General features: G+C 42.0%; 1 long non-coding RNA gene across 3 annotated transcripts in view; it reads left to right on the top strand.

The window, feature by feature from the left end:
- The window catches only part of LOC105489289 (uncharacterized), a 169460-nt gene extending 153742 nt beyond the window's left edge, over positions 1 to 15718 (top strand). For all 3 annotated transcript variants that reach the window (XR_011617151.1, XR_011617152.1, XR_011617150.1), the window contains one exon: positions 15558 to 15718. This is a non-coding gene — a long non-coding RNA (uncharacterized lncRNA). The remainder of the gene's footprint in view (positions 1 to 15557) is intronic.
- The last annotated feature ends 765 nt before the right edge of the window (positions 15719 to 16483 follow it).

Genomic DNA, 16483 nt, shown 5'->3' with positions numbered 1-16483 from the left:
ACTTGGAACCAACCCAAGTGTCCATCAATGATAGATTGGATTAAGAAAATGTGGCACATATACACCATGGAATACTATGCAACCATAAAAAAGGATGAGTTCATGTCCTTTGTAGGGACATGGATGAAGCTGGAAACCATCATTCTGAGCAAACTTTCACAAGGACAGAAAACCAAACGCCAGATGTTCTCATTAATAGGTGGGAACTGACCAATGAGAACACATAGACGTGGGGCAGGGAACATCACACACTGGGGCCTGTCAGTGGGTGGAGAGCTGGGGGAGCGATAGATTAGGAGAAATACCTAATGTAAGTGACGAGTTGATGGGTGCAGCAAACCAACATGGCACATGTATACCTATGTAACAAACCTGCACGTTGTGCACATGTACCCTGGAACTTGAAGTATAATAATTAAAAAAAAAAAAAAAGTACAGCATGGGATGGGGGAAAAAGAGTACTTTACTGCTTTGAAACTTGAGAAAAAAATGAGGTGATGGAAGCTGACATTACCAGTGACCATCCTGCTGATGGTGTGGAGCTCTGCTATGACCTGCAGGGGTGGATGCTTTGTGGCTTTCCTCCTGAGAAGCCCAGAAACCCAACCTAATCATGAGAACCACATCAGACAAGTCCAGATTGACAGACATTCTGACCAGTTCCCAAGATGTCAAGCTCATCAAAAATGAGGAATGTCTATGAAACTCCCACACCACGGGAGCCCCACGGAACAGGAATGTTAAACATAAAGTGTCCTGGGTGGGATTCTGGAACACAGAAAGGATATTGGGCAAAAACTAAGAAACCAGAATAAAGAATGGACTTGATTTAACAAAACTGTGTCAGTGTTAGTTCACTAATTGTGACAGATCTACCACAATCACCAAGACTTAATAAAAGGGGAAATTGGATGTGGGATAGCAAGGGCTCTCTGTACTATCTTCACATTTTTTTTCCTGTAAATGTAAATATTTTCTAAAAAAAGCTTATTAAACAATTTTAAAATTTTATTATGGTTATGATTTAAAATATTATAATCCATTTAAGAAACATTCTGTAGTCTTTATAAAGGGGTACTATGTCTGGGAGCTGTTTTGATACATATCAGAGTCACGTGTATGAGGTTATGAATGGAACGAGGTTAACAAAATGAGCTATTGAAGCTGGATAATGGACCTCTTTAAATGATCCTTTCTTTTAAAATTGACACATGATGATTGTACATATTTATGGGGTATGTACTGATGTTGTGATACATATCATATAAAGCAATCAGATCAGAGAAATTAGAATATCCATCATCTCAAACATTTATTGTCTTTTTTTTTTTGTATTGGGAACATTAAATATCCTCCTTCTGTTTAAAACTACGTATTATTGTTAACTACTTTTGTGATAAAATGGTAATATAATAATACAAAAACTTTGAAAATGAAAGGACAATTCACAGAAAAAATGTTGTAAATAACTAACAAGCATATGGAAAAATGTTTAACTTATCACAGCAGAACTGTGGAAACAACACAAATGATCTTTATTAAAGTGACTGAGAAATACTTTACAAGAACATTGCCCAATCACTTGGTATCTATTTGTCATACAGCCTACAATAGATATGTAGGCATTGATATGGAAAGATATCCAAGTTATTTTAAATGAAAAAAGCACCTACAAAACAGATTTTGAAATGTGATGTGATACTTCTAAATATGTTTGAGAATATGCACAGTAAAATAAAAGTGTAATATGTCAATCACATCATTACCAATGTTTGGGATTGGGATTAGGAGAAATCATGTTTCTTTTCATAAAGTATTTCACATACCATAAAAAAGAATGGGATTCAATACCATAAAATAAAACAAAATTAAAATACAAAAGAAAACATGTTTATTGCAGGATTATTTACTTTAAAAAACAACTGAATAGAACTAAGACATTGTCAAAAGTGAAATGTACAACAATTATTGTGTGTGTGTGAAGCATCGGGATGCACCTCTGAGCCAACTAGTTCCGGACCAGCTGCTGATCTTAGAGTTTATTGCAGTAGAAATAGATGTTAATAAGATATTGCTTCAAATGTGTATTGGCAAAGTATGGCACTGTGAGGGAAAAAAATGACCTTGAAAGAATCCTTCAGGTAATCCTGACTTTCTCTGGTCATACAATTTGACTGTGTCCCCACCCAAATCTCGTCTTGAATTGTAGCTCCCATAATTCCCTCATGTTATGGGAGGCACACAGCAGGAGATAATTGAATCATGGGGGCAGTTTCCCTCATACTGTTCTGATGGTAGTTAATAAGTCTCATGAGATCTGATGGTTTTATAAGGGGAACCCCTTTAGCTTGGCTCTCATTCTCTTCTCTTATCTGCCACCATGTGAGATGTGCCTTTTGCCTTCTGTCATGATTGCCTCCCTAGCCACATGAAAATCTGAGTCCATTAAACCTCTTTCTTTTGTAAATTGCCCAGGCTCAGGTAGGTCTTTATCAGTAGTGTGAAAATAGACTAATATACCTGGGAATAAAACTAGTCTTTTTTGAAGATGTGAAAATTGAGCCAAGATGCGAAGTTCAAGTGAATTTTGGGCAGTGGTTTTCAGAGTGTGGTCCTTGGACCAGCAGCATCACCATCTCCCAGGAACGTGGTAGAGCAGCAGACTCTAGGATCGCACCACAGACTTACGGAATCTGCCACTCGGGGTGGGGCCTAGGGTCCTCTGTGCTAATATCCAGAAGATTCAGATGCAGGTTGAGTTTAGGGCGAAAGAGCCTGGATGAGGGTAGAAAGAGCTTCAGGTAGACCTTTGGATAATTATACATGTAAAGACACTTCTGTGTTTTCGTTGAGTTCAATTGAATAGTGACTTTTGCTGCTTTTCTTATGCTCTTCACAAGGATCTTGCAATTATAATTATAAAACTAGGGCACAATGAAATTAAATGACTGCTTTCAACGTAATGAGAAATTTTTAAAAAATTCTCCTTCTGGCAGATTAGTATTCAACATTCAAACATAAACAATATACAATAAACAATAAAAATGATAGATAATTCAACTGAGCTAAAGAAAGGTAATGGAATCTGAAACCTCCTCTTAATGGGATCCATTAAATGACCACAAAATACAGTTCCACCCCAAAACCAGGAATATAAATTAAAGATTATAGATCTAAGGAAACAGCTGTCTAAAAAAAAACAAAAACCTTAAAAATGGGTAAATATGCAAGGGTGCCATCAATCTGTTGCCATTAGAGCTGATTCTAGACACTGGACCTGCTGTTTCTTCTAAGAGATGTTAAGTGTCAGGTCACATTACTGACCAAACATTACATTTACTTCCCCACGACTGGGTTAATTCATAGTTGAGAGAGTGCTGTTGACTTTTCCTGCTAAGGAATATTTGGTACTTATGTTACAAGACTAAGATACTCATTCATGGGTTTATTCACTTACTCTCAAGCATTTATTAATGGTCTATGTGCAGGGCACTTTATGTGTTATTCTACTAGATATAAACCCTAGTAAAACATGATTAATTTCCCCTAAAAAATTCATAGTCTAACCCAAAACGAAATATACTCAGAACTTATATATGCCTAAGTAGATAAATGAACGAAAATCAGAATTTAAACAAGCAAAGAAAGGAAACAGAAAGAAGACACACCAATCTGAAGGCCAATAAAAATGTGGGAGGCAGGAGCAACACAGGCACTTTTTGTTTTGTAGTGGGAATGAAATGAGGATATTTACATGGTTACATTTAATGGGTCTATTATCTTATGATTGACACACAGAATAAGCTCTGGCTTAAAACAGATCCACAGATCCATTACAGGGCTCCACTGCAAAGATTACACTTGCAAACTTCAATTTCTCTTCCTGTATAAGAGCCTCAGTAGAGTGATATTATATCTGGAATTTCAATAAGATGCAAAATAATGCCAAAGGTAGCACTTACTCTGACTGAAGTACTCCATAGACTTGAACCCTGTGTGATATTGTTCTCCACCTTGGTAGGTGTAGATTGCAGCACTCACAATGATTGCAGACCTCTCTTCATAAGATTTCTAATTCTCTGTTAATACCTAAATGGAACTTCCAAGGCAGGGAGGCTAAACTGTCTCTCTGTAATTTAATACTTCTCTGAGGGACTTAATAAGCTTTAGAAACTATGTGAGAGCAGTCCTATTTCTGTTGTAAATTAAATATAGGTGATTAAGCTTGAGATGTTTTTCCCATGGTATGTAAGTCTTTTCACCAATGTGTTACTTAAAATATGGTTGTCTTTGGATTTCAGTTCCCCAACAGGACCTGTTCCTTTGAAGATCTTCTGCATGGTGAATATGCCCAGTTCAATGGGTGTGGCTGTGATCATGTACTGCAGTAACACAAACAAAAGGAATTTAAACATGTAGTATTCCTATCACCTGAATGATTAAGATAAAATGTCATTTAACTTGAAGGATTCCTGGATATTGTAAGAGAACATGCAGGTCTGGTTTATTCGATTATTCACACATAGTCCTGTGCACCATGTGTGTCAGCATAGGCGAATGGGAAGTTTCCACAGTGAGTGGGGTGTGAATGGAGAATTTTCCCTAGAGACTTGACCAGCCGTGTTCCCTGCTGTCATCTCAGTGTCTAGCACATGGCAAGCACTCAGCTGAATGAATGGATGACTCCACGGAAAGATATCAAAAACAGAAAGAGTCTTGAGTGGCCAATGGGGTTTTTATTGCAACCGCTTAAGGACTTTGTCAAGAGCAGAGAAGTTCCAAGGAGTTTTCTTTGGCTCGTGGCTTCTCTGCAGACCTCTTATTGGCCCTTGAGATGCAGCTGATATTTGTGAAGGTAAGCAAGGTAGGTGGAATTCTGAGAGGGCCTCCAAGGCACGAGCCTTCACTTAAACACCCTGTGTGGTCCTCGCCCTGAGTGCAGGTGGGGGCTGTGACCATGACGGTCTATGGCTCCCATGGTTACACTGCAGGCTGCAATGAGAGTTCTTTGCTGGGCTTGAAGAGACCACCAGCCTCACAGGGACCTGCTGTGGAGGCCACACGGCAGGGACTTGAGGTTGGCCTCCAGGAGCTGGGGGCGGTAGGTAGCCAAAAGCTGTCAAGGACATGGGAACTCAGCCCTACAGCCACAGGCAATGGCTCTGCTGATGCCAGTGAGCCTGTAAGAGGACCGTGAGCCTCAGATGGGAGGGACGCTTGAGCCTGCTCCTTGACTTAATCCCAGTGAGACCCAGGAGGACCCAGCAGCTCACATTCAGCCTCCTGACCCAAAGAAGCTGGAAACTAATAAATGTGTTGTTGTAAACACTAAATTTGCAGTAATTTGTTATGCAGTAAAAGGGAAAAATATATAGGTATCTGGATATGTCAAACTTAAAAAGATACCCACCTACCCGGATACTCCTGGGGTGGTGGGTAATGTCTGTCCCTGGGGATGCGAGAAGCCCGCACTCCCCAGTCTCCCTTGCAGTTAGATCAGGGCTCAGTGTGAGTGAGTTAAGGCCAATGGACTTCAAGGCCTTGCCCTTAAAAATATCCCTCAACGGCCAAGTGTGGTGGCTCACGCCTGTAACCCCAGCACTTTGGGAGGCCGAGGCAGGCGGATCACCTGAGGTCAGGAGTTCAAGACCAGCCTGGCCAACATGGTGAAACCCTATTTCTACTAAAAATACTAAAATTAGCCGGGTGTGGTGGCGGGCACCTGTAATCCCAGTTACTCAGGAGCCTAAGGCAGGAGAATGGCGTAAACCTGGGAGTCGGAGGTTGCAGTGAGCCGAGATCACACCAGTGTACTCCAGCCTGGGCGACAGAGCAAGACTCCCCCTCAAAAAAAAAAAAAAAAAAAAAAAAAAAAAAAAATATATATATATATATATATATATATATCTCCCTCAACATCCGCTCTGAAGCTCCATGACAAGAACATGAAAGATCCCCAAGTCAATACTTGGAAAAGAGTCACTAAAGAGAGATGCCAGTGAGATGCATCTCACTATGAAGTGAACCAGAAAAAAACCTTTTGTTGCATTGAGTCACTGAAGTGTCCAGTTGATTTATTACTGCAGCATAGCCTATTTTATCCTCACTAAGTGTACTTCTGAACACACTCAAGTTTACGAAGCTTCTGGTTAACTAACCTCACAGTGTTTATACCCTCCACCTGAACTCCCACTAGTCTTTTTTAAAAGAACTTCCTAAATTGACTGAGACCTGTCTCAGCTATTTTGCGTTCACATAGGTCATATTGTCCTTCTGATGCGGAGAACCAGAGCTCTTCGTAAATTAATTTAAAATACTTCCTGTTTCTGTTTTGCAAATCTCTGATTAAATAAGAATTAAATGGAAGCCATCAGGATCCTGGAACAGTTAACCTGTTCTTGACCTGAGGGGGTGATGGTTCTTCTCCTGTGACCTCTGACACAGTGGAAATTCCGTAGAGTGACTTATTTCACACATAATCAACACAGAGAGGGTGGCGACTGAAAGGACCTGGCCTAGGACTTTGGATTTCAGAGTCTGAATTGAGTGAAAGTAATGTGGCTTGTCAGGTAGATAAGGGAGGAGGGGTGCCAGCATCCCAGAGTCCCTACATACTCCGAGAGGTGACCCTGTCCCATTCCCCACCCACACTGCCCTTACTCTGCCTCTAAGCATTTCTGCAAGTGTGAGTCAAAATTGCTGGTAAAAGTCCAAATTCCTCAGGTGTTAGGGTAAAGAAAATAGTTTAAAACAATCTGTTGTGAAGACCTAATCTGGCATACAATTCTTTCTGGGACTTGCAATTGTTGGTGTAAATACATGCGAATTTTCTTACCGTCTTTGACTCTGATATTTTAAAATTTGAAATGAACTCAAGAGGCAAAACCTTATAGGTAAATGCATTTTTTTCTTCCTTTTGAAAACAGTTTAAAACACTGCTAGAAGAGCTGAATCTTTTAACACCTGCTCTTACAACACTTCATTTCAAGGAATTTGAGCTTAGACAATACCATAGATGGGAATGTGTTTTCCAGGAAGGGAAGCACAGCTGCCAGGCCTCCTTAATACCTGGACTGGAAACACTCAGAATGCCACTGTCTCTGCATTCTGCACCAGGCCCAGAATAGAGGGGGGCAGCCTCGGTGACTGCCTCCCACTGGTATTGTGAAAATCACTGTAAGGTGAAAGAACAAGGTGCAAAATGAGATGCAAAATGAGCTGCAATACTCAAGAAAGACACAGGAGAGAAAAGCCCAACCAAATGAAAATCCCATTGGAAGCAGAAGACGTGGTCTTAGACACTGCTCAAAATGCAATCAGGACATGAGAGAGAGTGTGAAAAAATGGAGAAATATTAAATGGAAAAGAGAAAGGATGTTAGATGTGAGAATGAAGCAGGTTGTATCAGTCCATTCTCACACTGCTATAAAGAACTGCACAAGACTGGGAGATTTATAAAGAAAGGAAGTTTAATTGACTCACAGTTCTGTGTGGCCAGGGAGACCTCAGGAAACTTACAATCAAGGCGGAAGCCATCTCTTCACAGGGTCGCAGAAGAGAGAATGAGTGCGAGCAAGGGAAATGCCAGACAGTTATAAAACCATCAGATCTCCTGAGAACTCACTCACTGTCATGAGAATAGCATGGGGGAAACTGCCCCTGTGATTCAATTACCTTCCACCAGGTGCCTCCAATGACATGTGGGGATTATGGGAACTACAATTCAAGATGAGATTTGGCTGGGGACATAGCTAAACCATATCACCCATTGAAGCAAATATTCTTGAAAAAGAACAAAATAAGTTTTCACAGAAATGACATTCCTCAAAAATGGAAGATTGCATCAGTAGGTTTACAGTACAGAGTCTGCTTTAAGGGGAAGCAATGATTTGGATCAATTACCACTGAGCTATCCTAGTCAATCGACTGAATTTTAAATGTAGTAGAGAGATTCTAAGGACGTCTGGCTAAACAAGTCAATCGTATGGAGGAAGTAAGCCAGTGAAGCTCAGACTTCCCACAGCCACACTAAGGCAGACTGTGGAATGAGCTAATACCCACAGATGCTCCAACTCACAGAGGCAGAGTGACCTGCTGTGGAGTCCCTCCCCTCTCCGTGCTGCCACAGGGTGTGGGCTATACTCTCTAACAGGGCTCATCCAGGCTCCACACTGGGGCCACTTCCTCCCGCCTCCTTCCCTGGCTGCCTAACCTGTCATACACCTGCCAGGGTTATGGCGCCCAGTGCTTTCCATGTACATCTCACCCTGTGGACTCTCCTCAGCACACCTGTATCCCTCACCCTCCACTCAGACCCATCCTTTAATACTCCACTTAGTTGTCCCATCTAACAATCCTTCCCTGGCCCTTAGTGTCCCCAGCCTTAGTGTCCCCAGCACACCATGCTCCACAGACATCTCTAGGCACTCACCTGCCAGGCTGGGTGGGAGCCTTCCCCTGTGCTCCGTCCACCACCTCTTCTACTGCACCTACAGCATCCCTACTGTGGTGATCTGCCCCTACATCTACCATGGCTTCTTTGGGGCATGGAACATGTTACATCCAATAAGCTTATTCCCATTGTCTGGCAGATAGATTTTTCATAAGATTTAATTCCTGTCTGTCCAATAAATAATCAAGTGTACAGACTTAGATGAAATTGTCTCCTTAAAGGGGATGCAAACTTTAGTAATTGAATGAATTTTGTTGGTTGAAAATGTATCTACATCACAACTGACGCTCATTTTATAATGCATACCTAACAATCCGTGGGCATATCATTGCCTCACAGTTTACTGTTAAGATTTCTTAAATGGAAATACAGCATAGAAAATTAAATTCTGGAGATTCTGGGTTTATATTTGTTTTCTGCAAAGCATGCTGGATGGCTTAAGCATTCAGAATGATTCTTTAGAAGTCCTTAAGGTGAAGTTTGATTTACATAGTGCTTGACCCAAGCCACTTGCTTTCCTGGAAAAGGCTTGTTCAGGGCCTCATTTATCCTCCTTCTGTGCAACAGTTTCTGGCAATGGGGTTGAGAACCTGTCAAAATAAAAGGTGTTGTGATCATTCAGTGAATAATTCATTAAAGCAGCCTCCGTGGAGCATGACATGCTGGGGACACTAAGGCAGAAGGTGAGCCCTTTCCTTCACAATCACAAGGCAGTAGAGATGTCTGTGGGGCATGGTGTGCTGGAGACACAAAGGCAGAAGATGAGCCCTTTCCTTCATGATCACAAGGCAGTGGAGATGCATGAGTAGCAGAAAATTGCAAAGCAGTCTCATAATTTCTGGGCAGAATTAAGTTGATTAACAGTTACAAATAGAACACCTTCATTATGGAGACTCAACATAGCTGGGGGTTAAAATGACTCTTTTTTATTATTAGAACAGAATAATTTGGTCTGAGGGCTCTCATTTCATAAGATACATATGCCAAGAAAGTTTTAAACTCTATCTTGATGCCAGAAAAGTAAAGTTTCCAAGCTGTTCTTCTAAAATTTTACAGTCCAATATGTGTGCTAGAATAAGGATCTTATTACCTCTACTTCATTTCATTCATTTAGTAATCAAGATTATTAAAACTTTAAAATTATGCAGAAGGCAAAAATTTAATCAAACCATTCATCCTTCTCTGATGAAAATGGAGGTCTAGCGAAGGTGTTTTGCTAAAGCCTTGCTCAGTGCTGTTGTGTTGTAGGTGTCTTAGTCGACGTAGCCTGCAGTCACACACTCACATTCACACTGAAACACATACTGATATTCATGAAGGAACCCATTTTTATGTTTATGACAATTCAGTGTCTTTACTCAGACATTAGAACACATCTAGGAAAAACAAACAAGCAAAAACTTCCAGTGAGAAGTATTCTTTCCTTAATAAAATCACTGAAGCATAACTTAAGACATCATCTTCACCATCTACAAATATTCTGAACAGCCAAGGCCTGTTGTGGGAAGAAGCTTTGTGTTAGGCTGTTCTTGCATCACTATAAAGAAACATCTGAGACTGGGCAATGTATAAAGAAAAGAAGTTTCATTGGCTTGCGATTCCCCAGGCTGTAAAGGGAGCTTGGTGCTGGCGTGTACTTGACTTCTAGGAGGCCACAGGAAGCTTCCAATCATGGTGGAAGGTGAAGTGGAAGCAGGCAAGTCACATGGCAGGAGTAGAAGCGACAGGGATGGTGGGGAGGTGACACACACATTTAAATGACCAGATCTCAAGAGGACTCACTATCATGAAGACAGTGCCAAGCCATGAGGGATCCACCCCCATGATCTAAATGCCTCCCACCAGGCCCTACCTCCAGCACTGGGGATTACAATTCGACATGAGATACGGTGAGGACAAATACCCAAACCACAGCAAAAGCAAGCTTGCCCTAGAGAAGGGATTCAAGAGGACCAAAGGCAAACTGCAAGCAAGGGGAGGAGGTCAGCTCCTAAAAAACCTACAGCATGCAAGTCCAAGGTTGAACATGATAGCTGTGCTGTCTAATACAAGCCTTTTTTAAATAAAATCGGAGGGCTGTAGGACGTTTACATATATATATATATATCCATCCTATACAGCTTGCCTTCATAAATTTCAGGATATACAGCAGTACTTACAAATGGCTGTGAGTGCAAGATCAAAATTCATTCTAATGATGTATCAAGAATCTTTGTATTTAAAAAAGTGTATAATATCACAATCTTAGGTTCTGTTGTCAAATGAGTTTCTGATGCAGGAGCTTGATAGTACCACTGTGTTAGAGAGACACGTGTTTTTCATTCCTCAGTCCCAGGAGTGGAAGCCACAATGGACACTATGGTCTTTTGAGCAGCATGAGCAGGTCCCAAGTGGAGTGGGTCCTGCCACCTGGGCTGCACGACCCCTAGACACTGCTGTCTCAGCGTATCACTGGGGGAAAAGGTGCCAGTGGAGCTTAGGGAAAGTGCCCATGGGAGAAGACAAGCAACTTGGAGTGGACAATCACACACCCTCAAAAGTAGCCCTCAGCCACTCCTGGGTAGCCCAGAGCCACCATATGACCACGTGACTGGAACTGCTCACCTGGCATCTACAAATCCTCACATTATGCAAAAAGAATGGAACGTGCCTCTGCTATTTTTTTTTTTTTACCTTGAACTTAAAATATGTCTAAGACAATTTTCCAAATAAAATGTCCCTGGGTGTCCTCTCTTCTACAACTGGCCCTGACCAACCCATATCTTGAATATTTTCTCTGCCTCTGTATTAGTCCACTCTCACACTGCTGATAAAGGCATACCTGAGACTGGGTAATTTGTTAAGAAAAGGAGGTTTACTGAATTCATAGTTCCACTTGGCTACGGAGGCCTGACAATCATGGCAGAAGAGCAAGCGACATCTTAAATGGTGTCAGGCAAGAAAGAATGAGAGCCAAGCAAAAGGGGTTTCCCCTTATAAAACCATCAGCTCTCCTGAGACTTACTCACTACCACGAGAGCAGTATGGGGGAAACCGCCCCCATGATTCAAGTATCTCCTACTGGGTCCCTCCCACCTGGGAATTATAGGAGTTACAATTTAAGATCAGATTTGGCTGGGGACACAGCCAAACCATATCAGCCTCCCTGTAGAAAACAAAATGAGATTTTAGAAATGCTCTGTTATAGATGCATAGCATGATTTTGTGTACATGTATTGAAGAAGAATGAATGAAGACAGAATAAAGTTACTTGATCATCAGACATTAATCAGGTAATTCTATCAGGTCTCAGTCAATTTCATTAGATAATAATTTTCAGATTTCAATTGCTCATTTCACAAATATTCTGTTAACAAGTCAGGTACACGTTTTTAAGTTATTTGCATTATTCAGAGGAATGATGCTATGAAATTTAAAAATTATTTTAATATCAAAATATTTAATCTTTATATTATATACCTAGATATTTGCACACTAAATTAAACCAATAACAGAAGTACATGCAGTTTAAAATGATCAAATTGATCTACAAGAGACAAACTTCTCAGTAATATCTATTATATATACATATCTGTGACACCCACAAACACACATATTCATAGCAATCTTGATATTGGATAAACCTGTCTCATTCCCTGAAACAATTGTACCTACTTTGCATCTGTAATTTAACGGGTTGCTAGGGAACTTGGCTTTTTGGATTTATTTATTTAAGAGGTCATCCTTTTAAAAGCAGCCATCCCAGAATACACTTCTTCAAAAGCTCTTTTTCAGTGTCCCTAATAGAAGCCTCATTTCAGTGTGTAAGCAGAACATTTGCAATTTGGTTTTAATCTTTCTCGTGTGGCACTCATTTCTATTTCATGTGCTTTGGCCTCTCTTGGCTCTATTCATTTTTTTCTGTGCATTAATTACCCTTTTGCTATGTTTTAAGTGTCAGAAATGTGCTTCTTGGCTTTTAACATTGGCTTTAGTTCTGCCTCACTGATCCTTGAAAGACACAATTGTGTTTCTGATTAATTACCTTTCTCATCTGTAAGAGTTGAAGAAGGAAGAAAGCAACATGAAAAGTGGCTCAACAGTCAAAGATTTATTTTAGAGAATAAACCTGAGAGAGGTTTCTGGCCGAGTTAGGTCAGGAGCCTTTTCTCTTACACACTAAGGGTATTTAAGGGTTCAGGGGCTCGTGAGGAGGGGGTACCTTATCCTCCTAGGGCCTGATGGTTCAGTTAGGACCAGGTGTGCTATCTGTATAGAGCAGAGTTTTTATCAGCTCTCACCCCATTCCCAGACCACCTAGGCCAACTTTTAGTCTGTATCTCTTTGTCTTGCTTATTAGGGAGAAAGAGTTTCTGTGTCTGTTCCCACACATCTTCCTGCAGCTGCAGGCGTACTCCTCAGTCTGCCTTTAGCTTCCCTATCTTCATGCACCTAAAAGGAAAGGAATGTGCTTATTAGGGCCCACTGTCTCACTGGGGCCCATTGTGTAAATATGAAGTTTGGTGATTACCCAAGAGACTTCTCCCTTCCTTCTGTGCCCGAGCTGTTTTATGTGTTTTACTGTCTGCTTTTTCTGGCTTCTTGTTGTTAGAAGAGAATTAATTTTCTTGAAATGCATGAGGTTAGAAAGAGAGCTGGAATTTAAAATGGTGGTGTTTGTCCAAGATGATGGTGCTCCTGCTCTGTCATCATCTAAGAACATTCTTGTTATATTTCATTTGATGTTCAAATTGCTTTAACTTAAGTCTGTGCTACTGAGAATGTGCTGGATTTGAATCAGCCATTCAGCAAACACGCAGTGAGTGTGCCCGCCGTGGGCCAGGTGTGGGGCTGTGAGCTGAGAAGGCGTACCTGGTCTGCAACCTTTCCACACAGGCAAACCTCAGCCAGGTGATTACAAATAGCTAAATAGTTGTAGGTGTGGAAACCACCTCACTGGGAACCACAGGGTGCTTGGGGGACGCTACAGATAATCCTTGGGAGGAAGGGGGCTTGGATGCTTGTGAGGCCTGCCCCGAGGACAGCATTAGATGGGGTTTCAGAGGAGGATTCAGAGTCACGACTCCACAAGGGAACATGGAAGCTCCCATGGGGAGGAATCGAGGCTTTCTACAGCCCTGCAGGGACAGAACCTGTGTCAGGTGGAATAACTACTACTGAGGAGGTGAACACAGGGGTCTGAGGGCCTAGGGGCCACGTTGCATTCAGCATTTTGAGCTTTACTCTGCTTGAAAGAGGAAGCTGCTGAGGACTGGATGCTTGTGAGTTAAAGGATCGGATTCACTTACTTTGTATGAAAGGCCGTTCTGACTGATGAGCAGACTGAAGGAGAACCAATGTGGACGTAGGAAAACCCCTAATCCAGACAGGGGAGAGGGGAAGCACATCTTAGTGCGGGATGGAGCCCAGAGCCCCATCTAGCGGAGTTAGTCAGCGTCCAGGAGACCTGGAGAAGGAGAGACGGCCCAGGTCGGTTGCTCAGGGTTTAGCTAGAGCAACTGGGGACACGTGATGGTTTATAAAAGGCTGGGAATACTAAAGCCAGAGGAGGCGTGGGTGGGAAATCTCTGAACCTGGCTTTAGAAGTGTCCACAGCTGGTCCACGTGGAGAGGGAGTGTTGTGGACTCCATGGGCATGGGGGTCAGCTGCACTAAAGAGCACTGGAAACTGAGGTGTGGTGGGAAGCCGAGGGCCTGATGTAGATGAACACATGACAAAGGGTCTAATTATCCAGGGTAAGTGTGCAAAGGAGAATGGAAGAAAGCCTAGGACAGACAACTGAAAACCTCTCCTCCTTCACATCTAGGTGGCAGGGAAGAGCCAGCAGAGAAACAAACAGAATCATGGTTAAAAGGAAAACAAACAACAAACAAAACAAGAATGATGTAACCAAAGCCACAGAGAATTAGCACGTGGTATTGAGCTTGCCGAGAGGGCGCTGGGTTGGGACTGGAAGCCTGTGCTGGGTTTAGGCAGTGTGGGGCGTGGGTCCTCAGGGAGGACAGTTTAGGTGGAGGGGACTAGGTGGGGAATGGAGCCCAGGCAGCGGAGCACCCCGAGGGCTGGGCTGTTCCTCCAGGCTGCCCCGTGTGATTGAGGCCAGGGTCCTCAGTCACTGAGCTCACAGCAGCCCGCGTGTGGCTGCATCGGATCCATTCAGGGAAGCTCTCCTAGAAGCTGGCCATGCCTCCAAACAGGTGCACGACCTTAAGGAGTGTCCAGCTTTGCTTGTGTGTTTGGTGTGCCTAGAGAGTGAGGACCTGGCCATGGATCTCTGGTCTGTTTCCCAGGGGTGTATCCTTGGACAGGTTGCCTCACTCACTGGTGCCTCCGTTTCCTGGCAGGCCCCACCTCCCTGGAGGTTGTGAGGACGCACGGAATGAGATGAGAACTGAAGAGGCCTAGAGTAGCCCGGGATGCAGGTGTGCTCAGTACTGAGCAGTCTTCATTCCTCCAATTGCCACCAGGGGTCTCAGAAAAAAAGTAAATCCAATTTATCTGGCTTTTTTTTTTTTTTTTTTGCTATTGATGTTTATGGCTACATGATCAATGTGCATGTTTTGGGGGTCCATGTGGTATTTTGAGGCATGGTATGGCTGCTCTGCCTTGGGGAGGAGGGGAGGAGGAACACAGCTGAGGATGCACAGCTGGAAATAGATTTTCTAAGTGGCCAATCCCAGTGTTGGGTTTTTGGGTTTCACTTTCTGGAGAACTGTTGTAGAGACAACAGTTTGAGCAGGGCCAGGAGAGCTCATAATAATTATTCCTTTCTTCATTTAAATTTAGCTTTTGCTAGGTAGTTTGTGGTTGTTTTCATATTCTAGAACTCTCCAAAGTTTACACTTCAATTAAATTTTTTTAAAAGATTTCCTGGGACTATTCTTAGAACAGAATCAATGGGATACAAAGACCATTCCAAGCCCCATTTCTTAATTTCCCAAAAGCATTTGTCTAATCATTGGTGTTTTAACTTGATTAAAATTTTCTCAATATTTCTGTTTCATGTTCAGGTAAGGAAAATGGCTTATCTAACTGGAAGCTGTGACTTATATTCTGAATTGGGTTGAAAATAATAAACTTTTCATGTTTCATGAATTGTTGCAGACTGAAGAATAATCACTTCACTGAAAGTTACCAGCTCGATGCACAGAGAGTTGACGGGACATCGAGAACAACCACCACCATCAGCCAAAGTAAAATGCCATAAGCCACTTTTTATTTCTGAGAAATCTTTTAGGCAAAGTGTGAGGCATTTTTCTCCTGAATTAGAGAAAGAGTTACCTCTAAATTATTAGTTTCACTTAATTATATATTTTTGGATTAGTAATAAAACTAAGGAAATTACTTGCTCTTTTAGTAGTGGTGTTAATAAAACCTTTGCACCTTTGCAGGGCTAAATCTTTTTCACTATGTGATATCAAGGCATATAAGTCTTAATCCTGGGGTTTGAAGTAAAAACATAATATATCTTTAGTCTATGTTTTTTTTTTTTTTTTTTTTTTTTACCCCCGGCTTTGGTGAGATATGGTTAGTATATAACAACCGCACATCATTAATGTATACAATCTGGCCAGTCTGGACCTCTGTATACACTTCTGTCACTGTCACCACAACCAGGCAATACACATACTTATTGCCTCTAAGAGTTGTCTTGTGTCTCATTGGTTTTTGTTTGTTTAATGTGAGATCCACCCTGTTAACACTAACTGGAAGTACACAAAACCGTGTTAGTTCTGGGCACTGCACTGTACAGCAGGTCTCTGGAACCGATGCATCTCACTTAACTGTAACTTTATGCCCATTGGATAGTAACTCCCCACACCCCTTTCCCCAGGTCCCACTAAACACTGGCCTGCTATCCCCTCCTCTGACTATTCCAGAAGCCTCCTGTAGAGGAATCAGGCAGTGTTTGTCCTTCTGTGGCTGATATTTATTTTGGCATCACGTATTTTAGGCCTAGCCTTGTTGTTGAAAATGGCAGGATTTCTTGTTGAGACTGAATAATGTCCCATGGTATGGATATACCACAT

The sequence above is a fragment of the Macaca nemestrina genome, chromosome 19, assembly GCF_043159975.1.
Source record: "Macaca nemestrina isolate mMacNem1 chromosome 19, mMacNem.hap1, whole genome shotgun sequence".
NCBI lineage: Eukaryota > Metazoa > Chordata > Mammalia > Primates > Cercopithecidae > Macaca > Macaca nemestrina.
This window is presented reverse-complemented; position numbering and strand designations above follow the sequence as displayed.